The sequence below is a fragment of the Lagenorhynchus albirostris genome, chromosome 8 (genome assembly GCF_949774975.1).
Source record: "Lagenorhynchus albirostris chromosome 8, mLagAlb1.1, whole genome shotgun sequence".
Classification (NCBI taxonomy): Eukaryota; Metazoa; Chordata; class Mammalia; order Artiodactyla; family Delphinidae; genus Lagenorhynchus; species Lagenorhynchus albirostris.
Genome location: NC_083102.1, coordinates 96078462 through 96094332, shown reverse-complemented (window position 1 = coordinate 96094332; position 15871 = coordinate 96078462). Strand labels below are relative to the sequence as shown.

The following is a 15871-nucleotide window of genomic DNA, read 5'->3' as shown; positions in this document are numbered from 1 at the left end:
ATGGAATCCCCTCAAAAGTGTCTTGCATTTTTGTGGTTTTTTCCTGTTTCCATCCTAACTGATATACCTGCCCACCAAAATCTCACCGTAAGCGAATCGTACAGCCAGGACTAAACAGCTTCCTTAGCTTAAGCTATGCCTCTCTTTCGATCTCAGTCCTTCTCCTACGTGCAAACTGGAATATGAACCTCTTTAGTGCACGTCATGAATAATTTAGCAATTTCCGTTAACCCAAGTGGTCTCAACCAACACTGCTGATTGTCATGATGAGAAGTGGGGGGGGGGTGTGAGCCAGCATGCTGCTAAACATCTTCTAATACACGGGATGGCCCTCCCCCAACAAAGCTATCCAGCCCCAAATATCAACAGTGCCAAGGATGAGAAACCCTGGATTACTCCTCATGCGGAATGAACCACAGCTGTGACTTTCCTCGTCTCCGAAATGCTCTCTCAGATGCTTATAACCACTGCCCCAAAGCCAGGCCACTGGCAGAAGTACGAGAGAAGGATTAGGGAGACGGTGATCTTGTTGGATGGGGCCAGGTGCTGGCCTGAGAGGTCCAAAGATTAAGGTAAAAGCGACCCTTGCCCCCAGACTGGATTTTCCTTTCTTGGAGGGAGCTGATACTTTGGGGCCTACCAAGGAAAATAAAATGGCTACATGGGACAAAGGTCTGGAAATATACACATCAAAATCTTAACTGCAATTATGTCTCTGAGTGGTGAAATTTTTAGTGATTGTTTCTTTTTGCGTATCTATATATTTTAAATTTTCCTATAAAGGTAAGTTAACATTTTTATTCAAAACTCTAAAAAAAAGTTATAAATTATGCCATATTCACTGACTCCATCCCTCCCAGCCCCAGTTCCTCAACTGAGTAAACTTTCACATGATAATATATCAGGGTGCTCTAATAATGAAGTACAGAAAACTGTCTTTCTAGCTAATTATAAGGAATGGCTCTACTTCCTCCAAGGCCATTCATATTTGAAGAATGAATGAAGGACGTATGTTTCAAATGACAGGAACAATGCAAATGACCAAGTTCACTTTCCTAGAGACAAATTTGAGACTCAAGTAGAAAAACAATATAGAGCTGCAATGTCCTATAAGGCAGCCACTAGACACACACTTTTTTAAAATTGAAGTAGTACAGTGGATTTACAGTGTTGTGCCTGCCAGTCTCTGGTATACAGCAAAGTGACTCAGTTATACACATAAATACATTCCTTTTCTAAATATTCTTTTCCATTATGGTTTATCCCAGGAGACTGGATATAGTTCCCTGTGCTGTACAGTAGGACTTGTTGTTTATCCATTCTAAATGTAATAGTTTGCATCTACCAGCCCCAAAATCCCAGTCCATCCCTCTCCCTCCCCGTCCCCCTTGGCAACTATAAGTCTGATCTCTATGTCTGTGAATTTATTTCCGTTTTGTAGGTAGGTTCATTCGTGCCATATTTTAGATTCCACATATAGTGATATCATATGGTATCTGTCTTTCTCTTTCTGACTTAACTTCACTTTGTCTAATAGTCTCTAGTTGCACCCATGTTGCTGCAAATGGCATTATCTCACTCTTTTTTTATGGCTGAGTAGTATTCCATTGTACATATGCACCGCATCTTTATCCATTCACCTGTCGATAGGCATTTAGGTTGTTCCCACATTTTGGCTACTGTAAATAATGCTGCTATGAACATGGGATGCACGTATCTTTCTGAATTATAGTTTTGTCCCGGTATGTGCCCAGGAGTGGGACTGCTGGATCATATGATAATTCTATTTTTAGTTCTCTGAGGAACCTCCATATTGTTTTCCATATAGACAGACTATTTAAGCGTAAATTAATTAAATGCAGAACATTTCCATTTTCACAGCAAGTTCACACTTTATTTTTTTCCCCTGGACTTATTTTCTGTCTTACATTACCTCTGCTCCCAATATCTGGTTATATTTATTCTATGCTGACTTGTTACTATTCTACGTGATTTTGTTGCAAACTACCTTAGTTCCTTTGTGGAACAATTCAGGGTTATCAGTACTTTGAAATAGTTGTGTCTAGGTAACCCTGTTGTTGCTGCGAGCTCAGCCTTAGTTTTTTTTTTAAGAGTGCACTTACTTCATGTAACCCTCAGAACAACATCTGAAATAATAAGATTTTCCAGTTTCCAAAGAGGAGAGCGCGGCCAGGAGAGCTTAAGGGACCTGCGCAGGGTTCCTACCAAGGAGCACAACCCCAGCGCGGCGGGTTCCCAGATTCCCTTCCGGCCAAGCCAGCAGCAGGAGCCGAATACCTCTGCATAAAAACCCAAACCATCACCATTTTACAAATGAAACATAGATATAATGTTTTTAGTAGTTGGTCTTTGTTTACTTGAGACAGGCCCTCCCTGGGGAGCACGTCGGGACCCCGGGCCAGCGGAGCCTCCAGAACGCCAGCTCCGCGCCGGGCCCGGGCAGGGCGAGGTGGGCGGCGCCGAGGGCTCGTGGGCCCGGCAGCGGGGCGCGCGCCGGGTCTCGCACTAGCATCAGTTTTCAGGCTCCTGCTTGACGGTTTTAGAAAAGCCCGACTCGACCCAGATCCCGCCGCGCACCTTACCTGCCGCTGGGCACAAAGCTCGAGCTCTCCAAGCCGCCTGCGGGCTCCGTGCCACCACCCTGAGCAGCCGGGCAGGAGCGCGGCTGGGATTGGCTGCCCGGCTGCGGGACTCGTGGGCGCGGAGGGAGGGAGCCGGGGAAGGAGGAGGAGAAACGGGGCGGCGGAGTTGGGTGAGGGGAGGGGTCCCGCCTTCCGCCTGCTCCCGGGACAGCACGGCCCCAGCACTCCGCTGGTTTACGGAAGCCGCAGGACTGGCTGTGAACTTGTCCGGGCAGTGTCTGCAACCCAGCTCCTGCCCTGTCCCTGCGCGAGTGGGCCGAGGGCGCGCGTCCACAGGGGAGGGGGAGCCCTAGGCTTGTGCTCCCGGGCCTGTAGAGGCGTCTGGAGCTGTGCTCGGGGTGTGCCCTGTCCACCAGTGGTGCGCATCGCAGCCTAGTCCTCCGGCCCCACTCACACCACGTGGAACCCGCCATATCCTTTTTGGGTTAGTAGCCCCGGCCGTGGTGGAACAGGCAGAGAAGCCTCTCTCTCTGTCGTAAAATACACATAACATAAAATTTCCATCTTAACCATTTTTTAAGTGTACAGTTCAGTGGTATCAAATACGTTAACATCCTTGTGCAAAAATCACCTCTGTCCATCCCCGTAACTGTTTTCATCTTGTGAAATTGAAGCTCTATCCCCATTAAACAATAACTCCCCGTATTCCTTGCCCCCAGCCCCTGGTAACCACCAGTCTACTTTCTGTCTTTATGATTTTGACTCTTCTAAGTACCTCATATAAGTGGGGTCATACAGTATGTATCTTTTTCTGACTGGGTAATTTCATTTAGCATAATGTCCCCAAGGTTCATCCATGTTGAAAACATACTGCAGAATCTCTTTCCTTTTTAAGACTGAACAATATTCCATTGTATGTATATCCACATTTTGCTTATCCGTTCATCCACTGATGGACACTTGAGTTGCTTCCATGGTTTAGTTATTATGAATAATACTGCTGTGAACATGGGTGTATAAATATCTCTTTGAGACCCTACTTTCGGGGTATATGCACAGAAGTGGAATTGCTGGATCATATAGTAATTCTGTCTTTAATGACTTGAGGAAACACCATACTGTTTTCCATAGTGACTGTACCAATTTCCACCAGTAGTACACCAGGGTCCCAATTTCTCCATGTCCTTGCAAACACTCATATTCTATTTTTTTGATAGTAGCCATCCTAATGGGTGTAAGGTGGTATCTCATTGCAGTTTTGATTTGCATTTCCCTAATGATCGGTGATGTTGAGCATCTTTTCATGTGCTTATTAGCCATTTGTATCTTTTCTCTGGAGCGGTATCTATTCAAATCTTTTGCTCATTTTGAATCAGGTTGTTAAGTTTTGTTGTTAAGTTTTAGGAGTTCTCTATATATTGTGGATATTAATCTTTTGTCAGATATATGATTTGCAAATATTTTCTCCCATTGTATGGGTTGCCTTTTTACTCTGTTGATGCACAAAATTTTAAAATTTTCATGAAGTGCAGTTTGTCTATTTTTCCTTTTGTTACCTGTGCCTTTGGTGTCATGTCCAAGAAATCATTACTAAATCCAACATCGTGAAATGTTTTCTTCTATTGTTTTAGGTCTTACATTTAGGTCCTTGATCTGTTTTGAGCTAATTTTTGTATATGATTCTTTTTTATTTTTGGCCGTGCCACACAGCATGCAGGATTAGTTCCCCGACCAGGGATTGAACCTGTGCCCCTTGCAGTGGAAGCATGGAGTCCTAACCACTGGACCACCCGGGAGTTCCCTATGATTCTTTTTCATTGTGGATAACCAGTTTTTCCAGCAACAGTTGTTGAATAGACTGTCCTTTCCCCATTGAATGGCCTTGGCTCTGTTGCCAAAAATCATTTGACAACATTCAGGGGTTTATTTTTCGGTTCCCTATTCTATTCCATTGGTCAATATCTCTGTCTTTATGCCAGTACCACACCGTTTTGATTACTGTAGCTTTGTAATAAGTTTTGAAATCAGGAAATCAGGGGTAAAGTTCTCCGCTTTAGCTCCTTTTCAAGATTGTTTTGGCAATTTGGGGTCCCTTGAAATTCCACATTAATTTTAAGGTGGGTTTTTCTATTTCTGCAAAAAACATTGTTGGAATTTTCACATGGATTGCTTGGAATCTGTAGATTACTTTGGGTATTATTGACATTTTAATGATATTAAGTCTTTCACTCCATGAACATGGGATGCTTTTCCATTTATTTGTCTTCTTTAATTTCTTTCAGTCTATGGCCATACCACCCTGAATGCACCCGATCTCATCTAATTTCTTTCAGCAATGTTTTGTAGTTTTCATTGTACAAATCTTTCACCTCCTTGGTTAAGTTAATTCCTTAGTATTTTATTCAGTTTGATGGTGTTATATATATTGTTTTTGTAATTTCTTTTCAGATAGCTCATTGTCAGTGTATAAAAATGCAACTGATTTTTGTGTGTTGGCTTTATAACTTGCTACCTTGCTGAAAATTTATTAGTTCTAACAGTATTTTTTTGTGGATTTGGGTTTTCTATATATTAGATCATATAATCCATGAACAGAAATAACTTTACTTCTTCCTTTCCAATTTGGATGACTTTTCTTTCTTTTTTTTTTTGCTTAATTGCACTGTCTAGAATTCCAGTATTGTGTTGAATTGAAGTGGTGAAAGTGGGCACTCTTGCCTTTTTCCTGGTCTTAGAGGAAAAGCTTTCAGTCTTTCACCATTGAGTCTGATGTTCACTGTGAGTTCTTCATAAATGGCTTTTATTATGATGAGGTAGTTTTCTTTTATTCTAGTTTGTTGAGTATTTTTATCATGAAAGGATGTTGAATTTTTTCAAATGCTTTTCCTGCATCAATTGGAGTGATCATGTGGTTTTCCCCCTTCATTACATTGATTGATTTTCATATGTTGAACCATCCCACTTGGTTATGGTGTATAATCCTTTCAATATGCTGCTGAATTCTGTTTTCCTAGTATTTTGGTGAGCATTTCTGCAACAATGTTTATCAGGGATATTGATCTGTAGTTTTCTTTTTTTAGGGTGCCTTTGTCTATCTTTGTTATCAGGGTAATAGTTGACTCATAGTTAGGGAGTATTCCCTCCTTTTCTTTCTTTCTTTCATTCTTTCTTTTTGCAAATTTGAGAAGAATTAGTATTCTTCTTTAAATGTTGGTAGGATTCACCAGTGAAGCCATCAGGTCCAGGACATTTCTTTGTGGGGAGAGTTTTTATTACTGATTCAACCTCCTTACTAGTTATAGGTCTTTCTATTTCTTCATGATTTAGTCTTGGGAGGTTTTGTGTTTCTAGGGATTTGTCCATTTCATTTAGGTTCTCCAATTTGTTGTTGTACAAGTGTTCATAGTACTCTCTTACAATCCTTTTTATTTCTGTAGAATCAGTAGTAATGTCACTACTTTCATTTCTGATTTTAGTAGTTTGAGTCTTTTCTCTCTTTTTCTTAGTCCATGTAGCTAAAGGTTTGCCAATTTTGCTGATCTTTTCAAAGAACTAACTTTTGGTGTCATTGATTTTCTCTATTGTTTTTATATTCTCTATTTCATCTATCTCTGCTCTAATCCTTATTGTTTCCTCTCTTCTGCTAGCTTTGAGTTTGTTCTTCTTTTTCCAGTTCCTTCTGTTGTAAAGTTAGGTTGCTGATTGGAAATCTTTCTTGTTTTTAATGTAAGCATTTATAGCTATAATTTTCCCCCTTAGCACTGCTTTTGCTGAGTCCCATAAGTTATGGTATGTAATGTTTTCATTTTATTCATCTCTAAGTATTTGCTAATTTCCCTTATATTTTCTTTTTCGTTCCATTGGGTGTTTAAATGTATATTGTTTACTTTCCACAGTTTTGTGAATTTTCCAGTTTTCTTTTTTTTATTGATTTCTAACTATGTCCATTGTGGTCAGAGAAGATATTTTGTATATCTACCTTTTCAAACCTACTGAGACTTAATTTGCAGCCTAACATATGGTCTATCCTGAAAAATGTCCAATGTGCACTTGAGAAGGCGTAGTCTATTGTTGAGTAGAGTGTTCTGTGTATAACTATTAGATCAGTTGGTTTATTGTGTTAAGTCCTCTATTTCCTTAGTTATATTCTGCCTTTTTTTTTTAGCCATTATTGTGAGCGGGGTATTGAAATCTTCAACTATTGATATTGTTGTAGAACTGTCTATTTCTCCCTTCAATTTTATCAGTTTTTGCTTCATATATTTTGATGTTCTGTAACGAGCTGTGTATATGTTTATAATTGTTAAATCTTCTTGCTTTACTGAATCTTTTATTAACATATAATGTCCTTTTTGTTACTTATAATCTTTTTTGATTTAAAATCTATTTTGTCAATATTATTACAGCCATATCTGCTCTCTTTTGGTTACTATTTTCATGGACTATCTTTTCCCATTCTTTCACTTTCAATGTGTTTGTGTTTTTGGATCTCAAGTGCATCTCCTGTTAACAGCATATAGTTGCATCATTTTTTTTTTTATCCATTCTGCCAATCTGGGTCTTTTGATTGGAGAGTTTAACCTATTTACATTGAAAGTAATTACTGATAATGAGGCTCTTTTGGGTTTGGGAGGGGTTGTTTGTTTTTTTAATATTGATTTTTATTTCTTTATTTGGCTGCATTGGGTCTTAGTTGCGGCACGTGGGATCTTCGTTGTGGCATGCGGGATCTTTCGTTGCAGCGTGAGGGCTCCTCTCTAGTTGTGGCACACGGGCTCCAGAGCACACGGGCCCAGTAGTTGCGGCATGCGGCTTCTCTAGTTGTGGTGCGCAGGCTCCAGAGCATGTGGGCTCAGTAGTTGTGGCACATGGGCTTAGTTGCCCTGCAGCATGTGGGATATTAGTTCCCTGACCAGGGATTGACCGTGTTTCCCCTGCATTGGAAAGTGGATTCTTAACCACTGGACCACCAGGGAAGTCCCGAGGCTCTTTTCTTATTATGCTAGTTGTTTTCTATATGCCTTGTAGCTCTTCTGTCTCTCATTTCCTGCATTACTATCTGCTTTTGTGTTTAGTTGATAGTGAAATGTTTAAATTCCTTTATCATTTCCTTTTATGTATAGTCTATAGCTATTTTTTTTTTGTGGCTACCGTGGGGATTACATTTAACATCCTAAAGTTATAACATTCCAATTTATACCAGCTTAACTACAAAAACTCTGCTCCTTTACAGCTCTATCTCCACCTCTTTCAGTTGTTGATGTCGCAAAATTATATCTTTATACATTATGTGCCCCAAAACATAAACTAATAATTATTTTAAATCATGTAGAAAACAAAAAGTGCAGTTACAAACCATTGTTACAGTGATATAGCTTTTATGATTGCCTTTGTATTTATCTTTACTGAGATCTTTATTTCTCCATACAGCTTCAAGTTACTGTCTGGTGTCATCATTTCACCTTACGGGACTCCCTTGAGCATTTCTTGCAGGGCAGATCTAATGGTTACAGACTCCCTCAGTTTTTGTTTATCTGAGATTGTCTTGATTTCTTCCTCACTTTTGAAGATAGTGTTTGCCAGATTTAGGATTCTTATTGATATCTTTTTTTTCTTTTAGCACTTTGAATATATCAGCCCACTTCTGGCTTCCAAGTTTTCTGATGAGAAATTTGCTGATAATCTTTTTGACAATCCCTAGTATGTGATGATTTTCTTCTCTCTTGGCTGCTTTTAAGATGATCTCTTTGGCTTTTCTAAGTTTGATTATACGTATCTTGGTATGGATCTCTCTGAGTTCATTTTACTTGGAGTTTGTTGAATTTCTTGGATGTTTATATTCACGTCTTTCAACAAATTTGGGAAGTTTTCAACCATTATTTCTTCAAATATTCTCTCTACCCCTTTCCCTCTCTATTATTCTTCTTGGACTCCCACATACATATATTCTTCTGCTTGATATTATCCTGTAGGTCCCTTAGGCTATGTTTGCGTTTCAATTTTTTCTTTCTGTTCCTCATACTTGATAATTTTAATTGTCCTGTCAAGTTCACTGTTTTTTGCTGCTTGTTAAAATCTGCCTTTGAATCCCTCTCATGAACTTTTTATTTCAGTCATTGTACTTTTCAGCTCGAGAATTTCTGTTTTATTGCATTTTAGGCTTTCTGTGAATTGGTATTTCCATTTTGCTCACACATTGTTTTCTTGACTTTTTCCACATCTTCCTTGAGTTCTTTGAGCATCATTAAGACAGTTGTTTTAAAGGTTTGTCTAGTATATCTGTCTTTAGGTCTTTTTCAGGGACAATTTCTGTGGATTTCTTTCCTTTGAATGGGCTATACTTTTCTGTTTCTCTGTATGCCTTGTGATTTTTCTGTAGAACTTTGATTATTTGAATCTAATAATGTATGGAAATCAGATCTTCCCCCTTCCCCAGGGTTTACTGATTTCTCTTGTTGTTGTTTTTGTTTATTTATTTTTTAATTGTTGTAGGTTGTCTGTGTTGTGAGGATCAGCCTAAGGTGTGTAAATTTAAGATCTTCCCAGATCTTTCGTGAGCCCTTCCCTGGGCATGTGTGCTCACATGACAATTTTCCCCCTTATATGCAGTTGTTTTTTATGTCCTAGTCTTTAATGTCTGGCTCCCAAAGTGGGAAAAAGCCAAAACGGCGGTGGGGGGGGGGAAGGGCATTGGCCCTTTTCAACCCCTGGACATCGCTTCAGTTGGGGAGGAGGGGCTTGCCACGATGAAGGGCACTGAAACGACAATGGCTGCCCACCTCTTTGACTACATCTCTGTGATCATAAGCGGCAGTGATCAGAGCACAGATATTTGGAGGACAGGCTCCTGACTCCTGCAACCTGTGTGTGAGCTGCTCCAGCAACATGTACACAGCTGACTGCCGTGCAGCTGGGGATGGGGGATGGGTAGCTGCTACTGTGCTAAGAGCTGAAATGGACTGAAATTAACCGCTATTGACCATCCAAATCTTCCCCTGGAAGTTGAAAGCCTTCAGCAGACCTCGGAGTTCCTAAATAGTTACCTCAGACAGATTCTGACAATATAATTGCTTTCTAGGTGGGGAGACAGATTCTTGGTGCTTCCTGCTCCACTATCTTCCCAGAATCAGGACTCTGACCTGTTAGGTTGACTGGTATTTCCCTCAACAAAGAGTTTTCATCCTTTATCCTATGACCTGGCAAGTCTGCTTAACCAAGTGAGAAGAGAGAAGGCAAGTCTTTTTATCTTGACTTTAAATTTTTATCCCCAGCCCATGCCTGTGTCCTGAACTCCATACTCCTCCATCAGTGGTCTACTTAATATCTCCTCTTGGATATCTGAAATACATTTCAATATGTCAAAATCTGTGCCCCTGATCTTTTCCCTAATTACTCTTCCCATATTATTACCAACTCCATCCTTCCAGTTTGTCAGCTCCCAAACCTGGTGTTATCCTTGACTCATCTTTCTCTCACATCCCACATCCATGGGCCAAGAAATTCTGTTGGATAGAGTCTCCTAGCATATACAGTCTGACTACTTCTTACCATACATCTTTCATCTCCCACCTGAGTCCTTGAAGTCTTCTCCTTCCTGGCCTTCCTGTAGTTTATCCCCACACACAGTAGCCAGGGTGACCTTGAAAAAATGAAAGTTCATGTCCCTCTTCTGCTCAAAGCTTCCAGTGGTTTCCCCTTTAATTCAGAGTAAAAGCCAGAACTCTCACAATGCGCCTCAAGGCCCTAGACGATGTGCTCCTCCATCACTCCTGCAACCTGAATACTACCGTCCTCTCCTTGGCTGACCCAGTCACTCTGGCCTTCTTGCTATTCCTTGAACAGGCAGGCAGGCTTCTGCTGTAGGGCCTTTGCACTAGCTGGTCCTTCTCTGGAATGCATGGCTAATTCCCATTTCCTGATCTTTGCTCAAATTCCATCTCAGAACTATCCTTGCCACCTTATTCAAAATTATCACCTGCCCTACTCCTGACTTCCTTAATTTGCTTAATTCTTCTCATCTCCTAATATACTCTATTATTTATTTATTTACTATGATTATTGTTTATTATCTGTCTCTTCCATCCACCTACCCCTGCCTCTTGGGCCATGATATGCCGTTTCTTGTAAATAAATTTAAAAAAAGCTGCCACCAGAGATATGCTACATTTTCACTGGCAAGGCCTAGGTCATAAGCCAAACTCTGGGGTCCGAATGTGAGATCATTTTAAATAAACCACATGGAGAAGAGGTGGTTCCCCACAAGGAAATGCTGGGTTCTGTTTCTAGGAGAAGAGATGCTGGCTAGGCAAAGCCCACAGGTGTTCACTTTCTGAGACTAGCACACCCAGAAGAACTTTGGGAGAGTCTGTGAGAGGGGCCACATGTGTCCTTGAGTGTAGGGTGTAAGGACGAGACCGCCAATGCCCTAACTTTCTTGTAATGGTGTGTCATGAATGTGTTAGTTTATTTATCTTAATCCCTGTGTAGTCTGATTTTTTTGTTAATTTTCTACTCCTTTCTTGAGTAAGAACTTCCCATGATACAAAGTAGTAACCTTCTCCAACCTGAAGGACTTTGTGATAGGTTGCAGGGGACAGTAGCAGGCTGCCTCAGGCCACAAGTAGTAGGAAGCCCCCACTCAAATAGCATTAAACAATAAGGAGCTGCGTTAGGGCTCCAGCTCCATTTCTCTGTCATTCGCTTTGCTCTTTTATTTTCCCCCTATGAATGACAGATTTTGTATAGATTTGTACAGATTTTGAGTAAGACATCAGGATACCGTAGATGTGAAATTCTAGGACCAGATCTCCGAGGATATAAGAAGGACTAAAAGGGGAGGGATGATTTGGTGAGAAAAATTCTGATGAGTTCTTGCTGTGCTGTGAATTCCCCTCCTCCCTGTTTGAGGGAAGCTGCAGCCAGCCTATTTCCCTCATGTCATGCCTCCAGCCTTCCAGAAGACCACTTGGGGAACTTGATAAGTGTGTCAGTAACTTGAAGAACTCTCTGGACTGTCATCTCCTCTCACCTGGGAAAGACAGGCTGTGGACAGCTGGGGTGGCAGAGGTAGCAGTGTGACGCTCTACTGGAGCTGGTCAGCACACACAGAGGGTTGGTTCATAGGATGCGTTCATGTTTTCCACGGTCAGGTGTGGGACATTCAGAAGAGACAGTCCTCCTGCTTCCAGTCCAATAAAGCTGCCTAGAGGGGCAGAGGGATCCTCTCAGGAAGAAGCTGGAGGTAAACGTCAGATTTGTAGGGACTGAGGAAGGAATTACAATACATCTGCCTAAAGCAGGAGAATTTCTGGAGAGAGGTCCTTGGTGAAGGTCACCTCCAAAGAGTTTGTAAAAATCCCAGTCCGAAATTAAGATCATGTATGTAATGTCTCAAAATCTTCTAATAGGAACTGTTCAATTAGGTTCCATTTTTTATTCCTTGCCAGTCAGAACCGTTTCAGGATCTCTCTCTTTCACAGAATCAGCAAGTTGCTTGTAAATTCATTTTACTCTATTGGAGAAAGTTTGCAAGTGAGAGGTATTTTTTTCCCCTGCATTTTGTTCCATCCAAATGTCAAGACCTATTTGATTTTAAGACTCAAGAGATAATGACTTCTACTTCTGGTCCCTTACCAGAAGTGCAGAATCACTGAGATTACCAGAGTGGTTAGAGTTTTCAGAAGAAACCTCCATTTAAACTACTCAGTTTTATATTTTCCTAAGCCTCTCCCAATACAAAGGTCCCTGTAGCCTTAGCCCAACCTGTGATAACTTCATTTTAGGGCAGATCAAAACACATTGGCTCCAAGCTCCAGTTCCCTCTCCCCAAGGACACCTGAGTGCAATTTTAAGGCCTTATATAACCCATTGGTTAGAATTAGTCTCACGGCTCCATCTAACTCCATGACTGGCTAGGAAATATGGGGGACCAAATGGAATGTTTGGTGGGTCTTACTCTCTCTGCCATCTAAGGGCATAATGGACTCCATCATTCTACAAATATTTATTGAGCACATGCTGTATGGCATTGATACAAAGTACTGGGAAAACACGTGAAAGAAACAGTTCTAGATGGCATTGCTCTGAGGACGTTGTAGTTTTGGAAGAATCTCAGAGGCAGGAGATTGCAGTGTCCTGCATGCATTGACCTGTTATGAACCCCTCTGAGATACCACCTGAAGAGGGGGACACTGCATAGGGTCCTGCATGTGTAGGTAGGAATGGTCAGCTAGAAAAAAACGGAGAGTAAGTGCAAATGTGACCATATTTATACACAGGCAGGAGACGTTTGAGGACATCAGAAATAGATCTACATCTTCTAAAATTTTGGATGTAGGGAACACACAGCTGGGAAGGGATTACCATATTTTCCATTATATCAGAAAAAAATCCTTGTGTCCATCTGGATCTCCTTTAAGATTTGGAGGGACTCCTCCCTTCCCAGAGGATACTGCTTAGGAAAACCTACCCCCTTTCTGTAAAAGGAAGCAGTGATTTCAAATGCTGTTTAAATTGCCTACCCAGAAAAATGGTTCAACTACTGCCCCATCAATTTACCTCTCCACCCGCTTCGTCTTCCTTTGTAACCTACCTTGGGATTTCTTTATTGACTCCTTTTGCTGACCCACATTTTCTTTTCTCCCTGCAAAATGTAATTAGCAATGCTAAATACTCGCAGCTCTGGTATGGCAGACCCACTTTTGTTCCCACCAGCTGGGCAAGCATCAGGGTAGTGGGTGGACTGTTATGGGTTGAATTGTGTCCCCTAAAAAAGATCTGTTGAGGGCTTCCCTGGTGGCACAGTGGTTGAGAGTCTGCTGGCCGATGCAGGGGACACGGGTTTGTGCTCCAGTCTGGGAAGATCCCACATGCCGCGGAGCGGCTGGGCCCGTGAGCCATGGCCGCTGAGCCTGCGCGTCCGGAGCCTGTGCTCCGCAACGGGAGAGGCCACAACAGTGAGAGGCCCGTGTACCGCAAAAACAAAACAAAACAAAACAAAAAAAACAACTGTTGATGTCCTAACTCCGAGTACCTCAGGACGTGACCTTATTTGGAGATAGAGTCTCAACAACAGAGGTATTCAAGTGAAAATAAGGTCCTCAGAGTAGGCTCTGAGCCAATATCATCAATGTTCTTATGAAAAGGAGAAATTTGGACAGATGTACACAGAAAGAAGATGGCCATGTAAAGACAGAATTGTAGCATTGTGTCTACAAGCCAAGAACACCAAAGATTTCCAGCAAACAATATGAAGCTAGTAATAAGCAAGGAAAAATACCTCCTCTAAGGCCTTGCTGATCCCTTGGTTTCAGACTTCTAGCTTCCAGAATTGTGAGACAACAAATCTGTATTGTTCTCAACCACTCAGTTTGCGATATTTAGTTATGGCAGCCCATACAAAGCTACTACAGTCTGCATATACCAATGCCAGTTATAAGTTATTGTAATTACGTAAGTTAATTAAATGTGCCAACCAAAGAATTCATGCAAGAAGGTGTAAGCTGAATGCTTTGAAAGGCTTGATAGAAGTGAGTCTTTGAAAAACCTGCTATTGAATTAGATGTGGGGAAACAACTGTAATCTACTGGAAGAAAAAAATGTAGGGTTCTGCCCTCAAATTGCTAAAAACAAATCTTTCATGATGCCTGGTGTGGTTCATGCAAGGAAGATGATGTAAAGCTCTAGTCATCAGTCATATACTCAAATGAATGCCTTGAGTCTATAGAAAAGACTGGCAAACAAATATACATTTATGTATATTACTTAAAAGTAATTCTCTGCCTTGATTTTTTTGATTAATTGGTCATTTACACGCAGACTACATGAGTAAGAGGACCTCACCTGTATTGTTGTAGAGGGTTTGGAACTAGATATGAGTTCGAAACGTGGCTCAATGAGCTGTGCGTCTTGCGCCAGTTTCCAGATTTCTTCTAAGTTTTAGGGACCTCGTTTGTATAAAATGGGAATAATAATACCTATGAATCACATTGTGAAATTAAATGATATGATGTACTTAAATTGTCTAGCAGCATTAGATATTTTTCTGTCGAAAGTGGGAGAAAACTCAATCTACCATGGCTTAAACAGAAAGAGCGTGTATTGGCTTGTGACAATAACAGATTTCCAAAGGTAGCACTGGCTTCAGGCGGCGCCAGGCTCAGTTCTGTGAGTAATGTTCCAGAACCTGGTTTCTCTGTCTACATCAATCAACTACTCCTTGTTGGCTCAATGTTTAGACAGAATCTCCCTGACGGCTATAGAAGGACTTCTTTTCACATCCTCCCAAGTTCAAGACCCGTGACTAAGAGCCCCTGCTTTACTTTTCGAGCTCCATAAATTCCTTGATTCTCGGTAGATTACATACCCACCTCTGTGTCAATCTCTATTCCAGAGGAATGCAATGATTTGATTTGGGAGGACGAGGTCTTATGCGCCACATAAGGAATGTGGACTGAGTAGGGGAGGGGGCTTTCTCAAGAAACAGGAACAGTATCGAGAGCAAGGGAAAAGAGTTTGGGGCAGGTAGAAACACTAAATGTTCATACACTAGTTTTGAGGACGATGCCTCCTAAACAGTCAGTATTAGCTACCTCTGTTGTGTCTTGCACCTCCGTCCCCTGACTCAGACTTCCCTTTTGGCTCTAGGGAGAGTGCTGACGTCATGAGGGCAGATGCTCTGCTCTTCCCTCTGCTTTCAAATTCTTGGTTGTGTATCCAACCCGCCTTCCAGACCAGACCGTGGCAAATCTCCTCTGGCGCTGTTCTTCTAACTGCCTTACCCGTCACCCCCACCCACCGTTCCACTCTAGATCTCCTTTAAGGTTCAAGGTTACCCCTCAATTCTAGGATATCAGGATGCGGTAAAGTATTAACTTCTTCATGATTTTTATGACTTTGTTCATTTAACTCTTAGCTTTATTCTTTGTCTTTCCAAACTCAAATCTTAATCTTGATTTAAGCCACATTCGGAAACGCATCTATCTCCTATCACTTGCATTGGGAAAATGGATTTTTCTGCCTCTTTTTCTTTAATTGTTTGGAGTAGATATCCACCCAGTGATCATAATTGGCCTTAAATCGAATACTGTGATAGAAACTACTAATCAACCCAATATCTACTCTCCTGCTTTTGGTGCCCCAAATTTTAGCTGGGCACATGCTGCCCAGAACAGACCACATTACCACATCTCCTTTACAGCAAGATGTGGCCATGAGATTAAGTTCTAGTTGGAAGGATGTGATTCATACAATTTCCACATCATTTCCTT

At 41.3% G+C, this 15871-nt stretch overlaps 1 protein-coding gene across 2 annotated transcripts in view; it reads right to left on the bottom strand.

The window, feature by feature from the left end:
* BLVRA (biliverdin reductase A) overlaps nt 1-2834 on the bottom strand; it is a 55630-nt gene extending 52796 nt beyond the window's left edge. The window contains exon 1 of one of the 2 annotated variants that reach the window (XM_060157369.1): nt 2604-2834. The gene's annotated coding sequence lies outside the window, so the exon portion shown is untranslated. Of the gene's footprint in view, nt 1-2378; nt 2551-2603 lie in introns of those variants that run through there. The other variant, XM_060157368.1, reaches the window with a different exon arrangement.
* Nucleotides 2835-15871: the final 13037 nt, after the last annotated feature.